The following is a 17408-nucleotide window of genomic DNA, read 5'->3' as shown; positions in this document are numbered from 1 at the left end:
TGGGGGCACAGACAGATGTGGGGGAGGCTGGGGACACAGAGACCTGGGGGAGGCTGTGAGCACAATCAGACCTGGGGGAGGCTGTGAGCACAGTCAGACCTGGGGGAGGCTGTGAGCACAGTCAGACCTGGGGGAGGCTGTGAGCACAGTCAGACCTGGGGGAGGCTGTGAGCACAGTCAGACCTGGTGGAGGCTGTGAGCACAGTGAGACCTGGGGGAGGCTGTGAGCACAGTTAGACCTGGGGGAGGCTGTGAGCACAGTTAGACCTGGGAGAGGCTGTGAGCACAGTCAGACCTGGGGAAGGCTGTGAGCACAGTCAGACCTGGGGGAGGCTGGGGACACAGACAGACATGAGGGAGGCTGTGAGCACAGACAGACCTGGGGGAGGCCATGAGCACAGTGAGACCTGGGAGAGGCTGTGAGCACAGTCAGACCTGGGGAAGGCTGTGAGCACAGTCAGACCTGGAGGAGGTTGTGAGCACAGTTAGACCTGGGGGAGGCTGGGGACACAGACAGACATGAGGGAGGCTATGAGCACAGACAGACCTGGGGGAGGCTGTGAGCACAGTCAGACCTGGGGGAGGCTGTGAGCACAGTTAGAGCTGGGGGAGGCTGTGAGCACAGTCAGACCTGGAGGAGGTTGTGAGCACAGTTAGACCTGGGGGAGGCTGTGAGCACAGACAGACCTGGGGGAGGCTGTGAGCACAGTCAGACCTGGGGGAGGCTGTGAGCACAGTCAGACCTGGGGGAGGCTGTGAGCACAGTCAGACCTGGGGTAGGCTGTGAGTACAGTCAGATCTGGGGGAGGCTATGAGCACAGACAGACCCGGGGGAGGCTATGAGCACAGGCAGACCCGGGGGAGGCTATGAGCACAGGCAGACATGGGAGGAGGCTGTGAGCACAGGCAGACATGGGGGGAGGCTAGGGACACAGACAGACCTGGGGGGGGGCTAGGGACACAGACAGACCTGGGGGGAGGCTGGGAGCACAGGCAGACCTGGGGGAGGCTGGGATCACTGCTGCCAGGCACAGACAGCGCTGCCGCCGGGCACAGACAGCGCTGCCTCCGGGCACACACAGCGCTGCCGCCGAGCACAGTAGAACCTTGGGGATGATGGGACAGTCGCTCCTCTTCTGTTGGATTGGACCGCACCTCTACCCCTACAAAGTACGTCCTCAAGTAGCCAGTGCCAGCGTGGGGACGTAGTCCTTCAGGCGCGTTCAGCATTGAACGCGCTGTGCGGGGTTTTAAAGGGCCAGCAGCCAGCAAGATGCCGCTGCCGCTCCAGCACTGCGGTCCACGGGAATCAGCTCGTGGACTGCAGAAAAAGTCTTTACGGGTGTGTGCCGCCCCCGCGTCAGCAGCCAGGCTGCTCGAAACCGGATCCGCGGTGGTTCAAGGGGTCTTCGGACCCGGGGGTCGGGGTCGCGCGGCCACTCGAAATAAAAGGGGAATATTTACACGGGGTGTTTTGTTTAAAGTTTGTGACGCCACCCGTGGTGCGTGGTAAGATGGAGTACCACCGCTGCGATTGGGAGTACCCGGTGCCGATGGTGTGGGCAGCCAGGTGTTTAACCCCTCCACCCGTAGGGGGAATGCCCCGGGACTCTGTGATGGTGACGGGGAGGTGCCGTTGGGACGATAAGGGTCACTTGTGTACTCACTCAGTCCAATAACGCTGACACCGACAACCGTGGTAAACCAAAGTTCTTGACACCGCTGCCGCTGAGAGGAAGCACGCCTGGATCCCGTGCCTGTTGGTGTTGCCTGTTAGTCTGTGACTTTTACCTTGGCACCTAGTCTTCTAGTTGGTCACTTGCCCTCAGGGTTCACGCCTGGGATTTTCTGGACTGTGTAGTGGGAATGTCCTATCCCCCTCGTTGCGCTAGTACTCCGATTTTGGAGTGGGTGGAGAACGGATCTTGAAGGCTCCGTCCTTCAAGGCTTGGTCAGTCTTCCCAATTCCTATCTTCCACTACCCTCTCCTATTACCTTTTCCCATTCATTGTACACTTTTCCATTAGTTGGGTTTCCCTTATATATGTCATTGTAAATACCCCCTTTTAAGGATCTACCGTAGTTAATTGTTAACTGTCACCCCAAAACTCAGCAGATTTCTACAGTAGGTGATCAAATACTTATTTCATGCAATAAAATGCAAATTAATTATTTAAAACTCATACAATGTGATTTTCTGGATTTTTTTTGAGGATTCTGCCACAGTTGAAGTGTACCTACGATAGAAATTACAGACCTCTCCATTCTTTGTAGGTGGGAAAACTTGCAAAATAAGAAGTGTATCAAATACTTATTTTTCCCCATTGTAAAATGGGAAAGGAAAAATCATAAGAGTTAACAAAATTAGGCATAAATCCTAAAAGTGGCTCACATACTGAAATAGAAAGATACCGATCCAAAGATAAGACTGTCACCATAAGAGACGTCAAGCTTTAGATCAAGAGGTGGAACCACAGTCTTATCTACCCATCTTAAAAATAAATTATTGTCAGAAAATGATCTATTGTTTAAATCTGTTTTTTTTTGTGCTCCATAGATTTTTTATTGTCATCTAAATTATAAATAGCAAAAAGATATATTAGCTCACCAGTTCTGTCGTGTGATTAGAAGAGATCCTCAGATGATCCACGCCCGGAGAAGCAGGAGCTGCCAACACCAATATGGTAGAGAAAAAACTCCAGCGAGGGATCATATCCAAGTGTGGGATAAAAATTAACTTTTATTTAAAGTCTCATATAAAAAATATTAAAAAAATCCAGGCAATATGTTCAATGCAGTCCCAAAAGATAATGAAAGATTATGCGTTTCGGTTAAGAAGCCTTCATAATGAGCTCATTTAAATTATGGCATTTTTCCCAATATCACAATCTTTGTTTAAAAAAAAAAGAAAAAAAAGACATATGCAATTTTCACAGTGGTCACTGGAGCATTTTTTTTAATACAGACTGTCCTTTCAGGAAGAGTTTTCAGCAAGGGTCCATACTAGGAGAGGAGGGATTACAATGACTTCTCAGCTGTGTATAGAGAAGTCACAGCTTCATCTCCCTTCATAATGACCTTTTCCCATGCTCATTAGACCCTTCAGTATAAAAGATAGGGTCAGAGGGTTTGTACACTTGCACCCTTTTGTGCCATTCATGTAGCAATAAAGGATGTTTTTAGCCTTGTTTAACCTAATAAATAATTTAAAAACAAGACAGGGGTCCACCCTATTTTTTGATAACCAGCCAAGGTAAAGCAGACAGTTGGGGGCTGAAATTATCAGGCTGGGAAGGTCCATGGTTATTTAGCCCTTCCCAGTCTAAAAACACCAGCACACAGCCGCCCCAGAATTGGCACATCACATTAGATGTGTCAATTCTTTTGCTTTGACTGGCTTTTCCCAATTGCCCTGGTGAGGTGGGAATCGTTGTAATATTTTGGGGGGTTCAGGTCAGCTGACATCAAGCCCTGGTGTTAGATGGAGAGGCATTTATCAGACACCCCCATTTCTAACCCAGTAATAAAATAAAGTCAAAACATGAAATAATAGATAGACAACTCTCCATTACTAACCCCTTGGCTTGATGCCAGCTGACATTACACAGCTGATATCAACCCCAAAAAATATTACTCCGTTTTCCACTGCACCAGGGCAATAGAAAGAGCTGGGCAAAGCACCATGTGATGTGCCACTTCTGAGGTGCCTGCGGGCTGGCATTTTTAGGCTGGAAAGGGCTAAATAACCTTGGAGCTTAGTAGTCTGATAATACCAGCCCCCAGCTGTCTGCTTTACCTTGAAAGTTTATCAACATAAAGGGGGCCCCACATCATTATTTGTAATTATTTATTTAGTCCCCAGCAGTGACCTGGGAGTCAGATGTGTCCAGGCGACTTCCCCATGCTGTTCACATTCCATTTTCGTACTGTTTCCATCCATTCCAGCGATTTTCTAGCCCCACCCCCGCCCCTCCTGTTAGAGTCTTCAGGAAAAATACTTGAGATTCCCATTGACTTAAAATTATACTTCTTACTAGAGTCTAGCCCATTCGACCGTCCGACCTGCTCAATTTGCATTTCAGTGCTCATCACTAGTGCCAATCAAATATACACAAGTTGATCAGTATTCATTTGAATGCCTGTACATATGGGCCAATGTGAAACGTCTGGGGACATAATCTCTACTATATCTGTCGTCATACAGAATCATGTTGTTCCCAAGACATTTAAGGGTACTTTACACGCTGCGATCTTGCTAGCGATCGTACCCGCCCCCGTCGGTTGTGCGACACGGACAAATCGCTGCCCGTGGTGCACAACCTCGTTAGTCCCCGTCACACGGACTTACCTTCCCTGCGACGTCGCTCTTTCTGGCGATCCGCCTCCTTTCTAAGGGTACAGTTCATGCGGCGTCACACGGCAGGCGTCCAATAGAAGCGGAGGGGCGCAGATGAGCGGGACGTAACATCCCGCCCACCTCCTTCCTTCCGCATTGCCGGTGGACGCAGGTAAGGAGATGTTCGTCGCTCCTGCGGTGTCACACATAGCGATGTGTGGTGCTGCAGGAACGAGGAACAACATCGCTAATAAGTAGACAATGATTTTTGGTTTCAGGACGACCTCTCCGCGGCAAACAATTTTGACCACTTTTACGATCGTTTAAGGTCGCTCGTATGTATCACACACTGCGATCTCGTTAATGAAGCCGGATGTGCGTCACAAACACCGTGACCCGACGATAATTCACTAACGATATCGCAGCGTGTAAAGCCCCCTTTAATCTTTACACAGGGAGAGATGTATAGTGGAAATCACGGTCTTCCATGAATGAAAGCTAAACGCTGGCTTTCACAGGGGAACTATCATGACTAGCACAAGGGTCTTCAGCAGTCTCTTGGCTGTTATGGCAACCCATCGGTACCCCACGATGCATCTTAAATGCAACTGCCAAAAATTGACAGATTATCAACTGTTAGAGGCAGGCAATAGCTGCATAATTCAGCCATCATCTGTCAGGAAAGATGCAGGCTCAATGTGTGAGCCCGCATCAAAGTCAGTGAGATGACATATGACCTAAATGTCCATCACATATCGTGAAGAGGACAAACTATGCTGGTTCCTTGTCATACATAAATGGACCTTAATGCAATAAACATACACATTTTTGATGGATCACACTTCATATTTTACACATTGATCCCACTACAAGAAATAGGCTATAACACAATTCATAATCAAGGTATCATTTTTAATTGGTACCATATGCTGCCCATAGCATTCAGAACATATCAAATTGTCATTTAAAAACCAATCATGGTCATTGTTAACATTGCATGTGCATTAGGATATCTTGAAAGTAGCTTAATTTAAGACCCTAGCCCAAGCATTATCCCATACAACGATCACTGGGTATAGCGGCTCTGTGAAGGTGGCATTGTAAGTATATAAATGTCTCATCATGGAGTCACCCAGCTCATAAAAAGACAGCAGCCCAGCCGCATAATCCAGATATATCCTCACTTTGTAGCACGAAGGTCGACAAGCTAATGGAATTTCTTTCTGGTCATGTCTTATTGAATATTGATTCTCACAGCTTCACAGACCCCACGACTTGCTATTATTTCCAATAAAGGAATACTGTCCTTTTCTGCTTATGCTTTGATAGGCCATCCCCACTCTCCATGCTCCCTCTTTGCTCACCTCTATGTCCAAGTAAACTCTTCCTTTTGAAAAAGCATTGGTGCTTAAAACATTTGAATCCTCAAATCTTTTGCTTTCAATCTCAGGACGACTTTGATTTATTTTTGACCAGGAAGCAGTTTTCAGGTCATCGGAGATGTGTACGTCATTAGCAGCCGTGTTCAGATCTAGTACTATGCCTGAGGCCTTCTGCACATAGTAACCCTCCTGTAGGTCTGACATTATGTTCACCATCACAGAATTCAGGTTCTTAAAGATCAGATCTTCAGCCAGATCATCAATTTCAATCTCTTTTAGGTTTGGATCGTTATCCCCCATCATATCAGTAAAGTCATCTTTGTCGGCTTGTAAGTAAAGTAAAGGATCAGTCATCCGACATAGCTCCTCTATAGTAGCCAGTTTCCTGGACAGATTGTCCTCCTTTGATTCCAGCTGTTGGACCACATTGGAGATCGAGAGTGACATCTGCTCTTGTTGTTTGGAGATCTCATTCAGAACATGTCTCTCCAAGCTATCCAGCTTCTTCTTGATGTCTCCGATATGAACACCGACTCGCTCCACAATACCGGCTGCTTTTTCTCGGATGTGCATTATTTGATCTTGAAGTCTCTGGATTTGTTCATTAATCTCTTCTCTTTCTTGGATCAAACGTCCTTCAATAATCTTCAGTTGTTTTTTTTCCTGTTTAAAGGCTTCGATCTGTGAGCTGATTTTGTGTCCTCTGTGCTCCTCACTTAGACAGCAGGAAATACACAAACACTCAGCATCATCAGTGCAGTAATACACGAGGGGCTTCTTAAGGTGAGAACATCTGTTCTTGAAGGACTTTGTTGGTTGGATTACGACATGTTCTGGGGACTTGCTGTGTACAGTCAGGTGAAGATCACACAGAGAAGCTTCGCATGTCAGACATGTTTTAGAAGCCACCACAGGTGTGTGAATACAGTATGTACAAAATACCTCCTCATGCTACTCCTGAGAAATGAAATGCTCCACTATGTTAGGCTTGAAACACACATCCGTGAAACACGTGCGTGTTTGGTCCGTTTCCGTGTATACTGGAGACACGGCCAAACGTGCACCAATGTTACTATATCTCAGCGGTTACACTTGCGTTTTTGGTTATGTCCGTTAGTCCGTCTCCGTGATCAGCTGCTGTCACTGAGGTTACCCGCGGCCACCGCTGGATCCAGCGGTGGCCGTGAGTTACCTGACTGACAGCAGCTGATCGCGCTACTCATCTCATTAGCTGCGTGGAGGTGACCGGAGCGGCGGTGTCTTCTGCTGCTCCTGTCACCTGCATGCAGCAGAGCTGGACGCGACGCTGGAGGTCCGTGGAGTATGCCGGACATGGAGGGTTTGTCGGGGTTAATAAATTGGTAATGAGGGAATTTGTTTGTGTTTTTTATTTCTAATAAAGGATTTTTTTCGGGTGTGTGTGTTTTTTTACTGTAACTTACAGATTAATCATGGAAGGTGTCTCCTAGACGCCTGACATGATTAATCTAGGACTTATTGGCAGCTATGGGCTGCCAATAACTCCTTATTACCCCGATTTGCCAACGCACCAGGGTAAATCGGGAAGAGCCGGGTACAGCCCCAGAACTGTCGCATATAATGTATGCGGCAATTCTGGGCGGCTGCTGACTGATATTGTTAGGGTGGGGGGCTCCCCATAACGTGGAGCTCCCCATCCTGAGAATACCAGCCTTCAGCCGTATGGCTTTATCTGGCTGGTATTAAAATGGGGGGGGACCGCACGCCGGTTTTTTAAATTATTTATTTATTTATTTTACTGCACAGTATAGACACGCCCACCGGCTGCTGTGATTGGGTGCAGTGTGACACCTGTCACTCAGCGTGGTGGGCGTGTCTCACTGCAACCAATCACAGCCGCCGGTGGGCGGGTAAAGCAGGGAATACGAGATTGATTAATGGGCGGCCGGCTTTTTCAAATTAGAAAAAGCCGCCGGAGCAGTGTGAACGCCGTGCAGCGCCGGGGATCGGGGAACGGTGAGTATGAGAGAGGGGGGGACACTTCAGTCACTCGGGGGATTAGTGGTCACCGGTGAATCCTTCACAGGTGACCGCTAATCAGTACACGGCACAAAGACAGAGCCGCGGCATGACAATGAAGTCGGGTGAAGTTCACCCGAGTTCATTCTCATCCCGCTACTCTGTCTTCCGACATGTAGTAATGACATTTTGCATCACACACGTACATTTCACACGGACAACACATACACATGTCAGTTATTTCACTCACGCACACACGGACATTCCACACGCACATACGGCTAGCATACGGGATACACACGCAGGCCACACATACCATAAACACGGACATAAAAAACGGAAAACGGACCCGAAAAACGGCCCGTTTTACACGGACGTGGTTTTCACGGATGTGTGGCGGAGCCCTTACAGAGCGTGGTGTTCCTCTGCAGGACAGGACATTCCTGAAACTTCGCTCTGCATTCAGGGCAGGAATAGGCTTCAGATCCCTTCTGTGTATCCAGCACACTTTCTATGCACTCCCGGCAGAAGTTGTGTCCACATTTCAGTGTTACGGGATCAGAGTAGAGGTTCAGGCAGATAGAACAGGTCAGCTCGTCCTTCAGATCAGCAGAGGCCATACTTGTGTGCAGACGGGAGAAAAGACTGAAAGCTTCCGCAAGGAGTGTTCAAGTTTTATATATCCAACTTTAGAAACTTTGTTATGATTTCCACTCCCTGTTAACTCTTTATATTCATTTCATCCTAATCATAGAAATGTAACCTCACTTGTTTCTGTGTATTTTGTAATAATTTATATGCAAATTAAAATGAAGAATTATATACAGTATATATAATCATATAGTATCCGACCTTAAAAGACACTTTCCCCATACGATCTAATAGGATAGTATCACGCTCGCTACCGGGGATGGTACTGCGGCAAGCTAAAGGGAACTAACTGGACCACAGGGAGACCCTGGGCCTATCCCTTTTGTGGGGTAAAGATTGGGACTGTGGCAGCTGACCCCCAGGACAGCGGCAGACACAGGAGTAGACAGGGCTGAGTCTCAATCATAGACAGAGACCACCGGAGTGGCAGAGGCAGATGGCACAGCCAGCAAGGCTGGGACCTCCAGGTTGTCTGAGGCTGGAGGCACGACCGGCGTGGAAAGTCACAGTCTCTGGTACAGCAAGAGTGACTGGGGTAGTTGAGATTGGAGGCACGGAGGGGGTGGACAGGCAGAGTCTCTGGGGTGGCGAGGGCCACGAAGTTATCTGAGTCTGGTGGTACGGCTAGGGCGGAGAGGCACAGTTTCTGGTGTGGTCAGGGCCCCTGAGGTAGCTGAGGATGGCGGCACGGCTAGGGCAGACAGTCACAGTCTCTGGTGGGGCGAGGGCCACTGAGGTAACTGAGGCTGGAGGCACAGCCGGAGCAGACAGGCGCAGTCTCTAGTGTGGTGAGGGCCACCGAGGTAGCTGATTCTGGAGGCACGGTTAGGGTGGATAGGCACAGTTTCTGGTGTGGAAAGGGCCCCCGAGGTAGCTGAGGCTGGAGGCATGGCTGAGATGGACAGGCACAGTCTCTGGTGTGGCGAGGGCCACAGAGGTAGCTGAGGCTGGAGGCATGGCCAGGCGGACAGGTACAGTCTCTGGTGTGGCGAGTGCCACCGAGGTAATTGAGGCTGGAGGCATGGCTGGGATGGACAGGCAGAGTCTCTGGGGTGGCGAGGGCCACGAAGTTAGCTGAGTCTGGTGGTACGGCCAGGGTGGAGAGGCACAGTTTCTGGTGTGGTCAGGGCCCCTGAGGTAGCTGAGGATGGCGGCACGGCTAGGGCAGACAGTCACAGTCTCTGGTGGGGCGAGGGCCACTGAGGTAACTGAGGCTGGAGGCACAGCCGGAGCAGACAGGCGCAGTCTCTAGTGTGGTGAGGGCCACCGAGATAGCTGATTCTGGAGGCACGGTTAGGGTGGATAGGCACAGTTTCTGGTGTGGAAAGGGCCCCCGAGGTAGCTGAGGCTGGAGGCATGGCTGAGATGGACAGGCACAGTCTCTGGTGTGGCGAGGGCCACAGAGGTAGCTGAGGTTGGAGGCATGGCCAGGCGGACAGGTACAGTCTCTGGTGTGGCGAGTGCCACCGAGGTAATTGAGGCTGGAGGCTCGGCTAGCACGGACAGGCACGGTCACAAGCACTGACCGGACAGAACCAACAGGTAGGGGAAACCAACAGGACTAAATGGACGGGACAGACAAGGGAAATAATAGTCTGTATGCACAAAAACAGGGGAGGACATACCATTATTGCAGCAGCACAGAGGTCCAAAAGGAAAGGGAGCTACACCCATCTCCGAAGCAAGAAAAGTTGTGCATTATGAGGAGCTATTTGGCTGCAAATGGCCAATATACTGTTTTGCACAGAGGCCTTTCACTGTCTGTTTCTGCCAGTGCACCAAAATGGATGTACAAATTTCTGGTACAAAGTAGATCCAACTAATAGGTGTACACGCAATTTATTGAACCGTATTGTATATTCTGATCAATCTTCAACATTTTAACACTGTGTAGCAGGGGCGTACATAGAAATCAGGAGGCCCCATAGCAGAAGTTCCAAATTGGGCATCCCACCCCTGAAAAATAAGTAAATATTCGTCTGTGTCACATAACATATCCCACAACTTTACAGCCCTTACAAAGTAATTCTTCTCTTATCGAAGCCCCTAAATTCCCCTTTCAGCAGCCATAAAGTATGATGCTAATAATACTGCCCCACAAGAAAATTCCTCCCCACGCACAGTTTGATGACCCTACTGTACTCCTCAATTTTCCGGGCAAAATATGGTGAACCCAAAACAGTATGATCCGCCAACTGTGACTTTCAGACAGCCCTCCATGCAGTGTTATGGCTGTAGATACAGCATAATTGCCCCCACACCACTCCACACTGTATAATGGCCTCTACTAGCACTTCAAACAGTAAAATGACCCCCACACATCCCTGCGCACAGTATGATGGACCCCACACAAACCTTCACACGGTATAAAGAATAATGTTCTTCAAATAGCCCTCCAGAAAGTATGTAGGCTTATGCCCCTGTAAATATTATAATGGTCACCACATAACCCTCCAAATTGTATATTGGCCTCCCCATAGCCCTCCAAATATTATGATGGCCCCCACATAGCCTTCCATATGCACATTCATAGTCCTCCATATAGTTTAATGCACACCTCATAACCCTCCATATAGTATAATGCACACCCCCATGGTCCTCCTTATAGTATCATGCACATCATAGCTCTCAATAGAGTATAATGCACCTCATAGTCTTCAAATATTAAAATGCACCCCGCATAGTCCTCTATATATTATAATGCATCCCATATTTGTCCATATAATTTTATGCACCCCGATAGTCCTCCATATATTATAATGCTCCCCCATTGTCCTCCATATATTATAATGCCAACCATAGTCCTCAATATATTTACTGTACCCCATAGTCCTCCATGTATTATAATGTACCCCCAAAGTCCTCCATATACCGTATCATGCACAACTGAGAGTCCTCCATATAATATTATGCACCCTCCATAGTCCTCCATATATTACAATGCATCCCATAGACCTCCATATATCATAATGCCCAGCATAGTCCTCCATGTATTATAATGCACACCCCATAATCCTCCATATAATACTATGTACCCCCCATAGTCCTCTATATATTATAATGCACCCCATAGTTCTCCATGTATTATAATGCACTCTCATAGTCCTCTATATATTATGCACGCCTCATAGTCCTCGACATAATATTATGCACCCCACAGTCCTCCATATATTACAATGCACCCCATAGTCCTCTAGATCAGAGGTCCCCAACTCCAGTCCTCAAGGCCCACCAACAGTGCAGGTTTTTGGGATTTCCTTAGTATTGCACAGGTGTTAATGTAATTACCTGCCCAGGTGCTGGTTCCAACAGCAGTGCAATGCAAAGGAAATCCTGAAAACATGCACTGTTGGTGGGCCTTGAGGACTGGAGTTGGGGAACCCTGCTCTAGATATTATAATGCACCCTATAGTCCTCTATATATTATAATGCACATCATAGTTCGCCATGTATAATATATAATGCACACATTTCACCAGTGTAATCATGGTCTCAAAAAAACCAAACAAACATAACCTGCACATCTCGGCACAGCGGGCAGTCAGTAGTGACATCACTGCGCCCGCTGCGCTGAAACATCAGAGAGCTGATGACTCGCCCACCCCAGGCTATGGGACACCCGGTGCCGGGCCGGACTAGTCCGGGGGTCGTCAGTGGTGGCGGGGCCCGACTCCGTGGCCCTGGTGGGTGTCAATTAAATATGGCTGGTGAATAAAGTTTATGGTTGTCGTGACGCCACCTGTGGTTTGCGGCTATTAAGCCGCCGCTGCTGTATGGGGCCTCCGGGGCTGATGGAATGGCAGCTTGGACGGTCCTGCTCCCCACAGGTGGAGCGGTACCCCGGGGCAACAGTTGGTGCTCGTGAGAGTCTATGGTGTGATGTTGTGTGAATAATACGACGGTGCAGGGCCGACAGGCAGTGAAACAGACAGGCACAAACAGTAGTCTCTTTACCTTCTCCTCTTTTACTTGGCAACAGTGTAGTCCAGGGAGACCGTCACAAGTGGTAAAGATGATCCGGCCGGCCTGGAAGTGCCTGGGGGTGATCTCCTTGGCCAGTTGAGTATGAGGCCTACTCCCTGTTCTTTCTTTTCTTCTACAGGACCCTGCACTCTGAATTTAGCAATGGCTCTCTTGCTGCTGGGACCGGTGGTTCGTCCCTTTTTCTGTGTGGTAGGCTGCGCAGGCCCTCTCGGGTGCTTCTCTGCTGGAGTCCACACCGGGCCCTTGGAATGCAGCTGTACCTCCAGATTGCTGATGGGCCAGGGGGCTTGCAGCTCTCCTGCCCTCCGGATTCGGCCACCAGGGAAGGATTTTATACCCTGGCAACCACAGACTCCGATGTCTGAGTCTCTTCTGTGCCTCTCTGCAAATCTTGCTTCACTGGGCCAAGCTATTCCAGCTCCAGGCCCCAGTTCCACAAGACAGCACTACTCTGCGTCTGCACTCTCTGCTCTCTCTCTACAGACTGACCACTAACTCCTCCCTCAGGTCAGACTTGAGGAATGCTCCCTGGAACTCCAGGTTCAGAGCTCCCCCTGCTGGCCTGAGGGAGAAACTGCGTTGGATGTTGAACTTACTGGCCAAGGATTCCCCCAATTACCTCCAGGCTCAGCATTAACCCTTTGGAGGGGCAATGCTGTTGTGGCGACCAGATCCTGGGGCGCCACATTGACACAGAGGGAGAATGATGGAGGAGGGAGCAGACAGTGGAGCGTACCATCCAGGATGCCGATCCAGTTGAAAGTGTGATGCCTGGAGGGGGGCCCCGATGTCGGTGTTGGCACTGGTCCTCCCAGATTCACGGGCCCTAAAGCAGCAGTGGGATCTGCCTCCGTTGACGATACGCCACTGCTGTGTACCCTAAGTTTATATTTTGTAAAATATATCAGTACTGATAATTATGCCTCAATTTGTTCATACAAAAAAATATCAAGGTGTAAGTCACAAGGTGTAGGGCTAAGCTGTTCACTGAATATTTTCCTATTTCTAAAGCCATTTTATACAGTGTTAAGACAAGATTATTTAACCCCTTCCTAACATCCGCCATACATGTACGGTGCAAGTTAATAGCAAAGTTGATTTTATTTTTTCACTACTAAAATAAAAAAAGCTTGGACAAGTATGATCGTAATGCTACCGATGAGGAGAATCACACTGCCAACTAAATTTTAGCACAAAATGTGAATGTGTTTTTTTTTCCGCGATTTTGAATACACTATGTGCTAAAATAAATGGGGTCATTCAGAAATACAATTTGTTCTGCAAATATCAAACCCTCATACGTCTTTATGGACAGAAAAATAAAACAGTTATGGGTCTTCAAAGAAGGGGAGATGAAAAAAAAAAAAGAAAGGAAAAAAGGAAATTGGCAGAGGCAAATGTTGTTCTACAGAACACAAGTACAGGCCGATAATTCAAACCACTATAAACCACTGCTTAACACAACTGGATGTAAGCCAATGTCACCTGCTCCTGGCAGAAATCCAGTAGCTAATCACCACTATGCTGACTACATAAGCTAAATTGTTCCCATAACAAATAGGTGAATATTCTGATTATATCTGATCTAACAAGTTACAAATCATTTAAAAAAATATTTAACATTTTACTTAAACTTTGTGTAGAATAATTCTGTACAGGAAGTAACAGGTGTGGATATACAAACTGAATAACTTGGTAAATGCATCATATTCATTAAATTGTAATTTAATTATTTTGTACCAATCATTACATCCTATATTATACTCCAGAGCTGAACTCACTATTCTGCTGGTGCAGTCACTGTGTACATATATTACATTACTTATCCTGTACTGATCCTTAGTTACATCCTGTATTATACTCCAGAGCTGCACTCACTATTCTGCTGGTGCAGTCACTGTGTACATACGTTACATTACTTATCCTGTACTGATCCTGAGTTACATCCTGTATTATACTCCAGAGCTGCACTCACTATTCTGCTGGTGGAGTCACTGTGTACATACATTACATTACTTATCCTGCACTGATCCTGAGTTACATCCTGTATTATACTCCAGAGCTGCACTCACTATTCTGCTGGTGCAGTCACTGTGTACATACATTACATTACTGATCCTGTACTGATCCTGAGTTACATCCTGTATTATACTCCAGAGCTGCACTCACTATTCTGCTGGTGGAGTCACTGTGTACATACATTACATTACTTATCCTGCACTGATCCTGAGTTACATCCTGTAATATACTCCAGAGCTGCACTCACTATTCTGCTGGTGCAGTCACTGTGTACATACATTACATTACTGATCCTGTACTGATCCTGAGTTACATCCTGTATTATACTCCAGAGCTGCACTCACTATTCTGCTGGTGGAGTCACTGTGTACATACATTACATTACTTATCCTGCACTGATCCTGAGTTACATCCTGTAATATACTCCAGAGCTGCACTCACTATTCTGCTGGTGCAGTCACTCATAACTTATCTTGTACTGATCCTGAGTTACATCCTGTATTATACTCCAGAGCTGCACTCACTATTCTGCTGGTGGAGTCACTGTGTACATACATTACATTACTGATCCTGTACTGATCCAGAGTTACATCCTGTATTATACTCCAGAGCTGCACTCACTATTCTGCTGGTGCAGTCACTGTGTACATACATTACATTACTTATCCTGTACTGATCCAGAGTTACATCCTGTATTATACTTCAGAGCTGCACTCACTATTCTGCTGGTGCAGTCACTGTGTACATACATTACATTACTTATCCTGTACTGATCCAGAGTTACATCCTGTAATATACTCCAGAGCTGCACTCACTATTCTGCTGGTGCAGTCACTCATAACTTATCTTGTACTGATCCTGAGTTACATCCTGTATTATACTCCAGAGCTGCACTCACTATTCTGCTGGTGGAGTCACTGTGTACATACATTACATTACTTATCCTGCACTGATCCTGAGTTACATCCTGTATTATACTCCAGAGCTGCACTCACTATTCTGCTGGTATGGTCACTGTGTACATATATTACATTACTTATCCTGTACTGATCCTGAGTTACATCCCGTATTATACTCCAGAGCTGCACTCACTATTCTGCTGGTGCAGTCACTGTGTACATACATTACATTACTTATCCTGTACTGATCCAGAGTTACATCCTGTATTATACTCCAGAGCTGCACCCACTATTCTGCTGATGGAGTCACTGTGTACATACATTACATTACTTATCCTGTACTGATCCTGAGTTACCTCCTGTATCATACTCCAGAGCTGCACTCACTATTCTGCTGGTGCAGTCACTGTGTACATACATTACATTACTTATCCTGTACTGATCCAGAGTTACATCCTGTATTATACTCCAGAGCTGCACTCACTATTCTGCTGGTGCAGTCACTGTGTACATACATTACATTACTTATCCTGCAGTGATCCTGAGTTACATCCTGTATTATACTCCAGAGCTGCACCCACTATTCTGCTGGTGCAGTCACTGTGTGTGAAGATGTAATTTACCCTCTCACTGTATATGCTGTACAGATTCCTATTTCAAGCTGGGTTCATTGTCTTATTTGAACTACTTCTGTGTACATTTCTATTGTTGTAGGTAATCACCCCCTAAAATGCAAGGTTATATCCTCTTGAGGCACTTCCATCCCTGGGAGTAGGGGGAGGTGGGCCTAGAGTCCAACTAGTGTAAACTCTGCTTACCTGGGAGATTCAGGCAGAGTGAGCTGAAACTTGAAGGGAGCAGGAGCTCCAGCCTGTGTGGCTGTGGACACGGACGGAGCTAGGCCTGTGTGGCGGCCCGTGGGATTGTGTGGAACTCTTTGGACTACTGTAAGGACGATTGCTTTGTAATCCGGTCCGAGGATTGTCGGGAAGGGCCCCCGAATCTGTTTTACGTGGACTTATCGTGTGCTGTTCCAGTGTTCTTGTGAATAAACCTGTTGGATCGTTCCTCGGCCTGTTGTCTCTCCTTGCTCTGCTGTACACCCCGTCACACTGTGTACATACATTACATTACTGATCCTGTACTGATCCAGAGTTACATCCCGTATTATACTCCAGAGCTGCACTCACTATTCTGCTGGTGCAGTCACTGTGTACATACATTACATTACTTATCCTGTACTGATCCTGAGTTACCTCCTGTATTATACTCCAGAGCTGCACCCACTATTCTGCTGATGGAGTCACTGTGTACATACATTACATTACTGATCCTGTACTGATCCAGAGTTACATCCCGTATTATACTCCAGAGCTGCACTCACTATTCTGCTGGTGCAGTCACTGTGTACATACATTACATTACTTATCCTGCACTGATCCTGAGTTACACCCTGTATCATATATTAGGCTGAGGAGCTGCACTCACAGCCTTGCATTTCAGATCTGAAATACTGTATCTTCACCTTTTGTGTTGCTCAGTGTTGGGAACATTTCTATGACAGTTTGTTCTGCTGATCATCTGGCTTTGTAAAAAAAAAATTCTTTAAAGGGGGTTTTACCTGTATTTTTGTTTTACTCCCTATGCTTGTCCAGTGTATAAACCAAATGAGCATTGCTCACCACTGCACCATCATTTCCGCTCCTCACTGCTGCCAGTCTTTGACAGGCTGCAGTAGTGACCGCTGGAGTCACTCAGTCTCGTTCTGACTACAGTGCATCACTGCAAAACCCAGTGACTGGCTGCAGTGGTCATAAGCTATAATGGTGACATCACCAAAGCAGCCTACCAAAGACCAAGGAAAGACAGTGCTGGTGCAGTCGTGGGTGAGTATAGTTACTTTTATAAGCATACTAGTTGTAGTATCCGGTGTTAACTAAAGGGGGCTTTATACAAGCGATTGTGCCCGCCCCCATCGGTTGTGTGTCATGGGCAAATTGCTGCCCGTGGCGCACAACATCGCTAACACCCGTCACACTACTTACCTGCCCTGCGACGTCGCTGTGGCCGGCGATCCGCCTCCTTTCTAAGGGGGCGGGTCATGCGGCGTCACAGCGACGTCACACGGCAGCCGTCCAA

The 17408-nt window shown here is 47.4% G+C and overlaps 1 pseudogene; it reads right to left on the bottom strand.

Annotated features, from left to right (window-relative positions):
- Nucleotides 1–5275: 5275 nt before the first annotated feature.
- Nucleotides 5276–8337, bottom strand: LOC142310417 (nuclear factor 7, brain-like; annotated as a pseudogene).
- Nucleotides 8338–17408: the final 9071 nt, after the last annotated feature.

This window comes from Anomaloglossus baeobatrachus, chromosome 5, assembly GCF_048569485.1.
Source record: "Anomaloglossus baeobatrachus isolate aAnoBae1 chromosome 5, aAnoBae1.hap1, whole genome shotgun sequence".
NCBI classification, from domain to species: domain Eukaryota; kingdom Metazoa; phylum Chordata; class Amphibia; order Anura; family Aromobatidae; genus Anomaloglossus; species Anomaloglossus baeobatrachus.
Note: the sequence above shows the minus strand (reverse complement) of the source record. Positions and strands in the feature narration are given on the sequence as shown.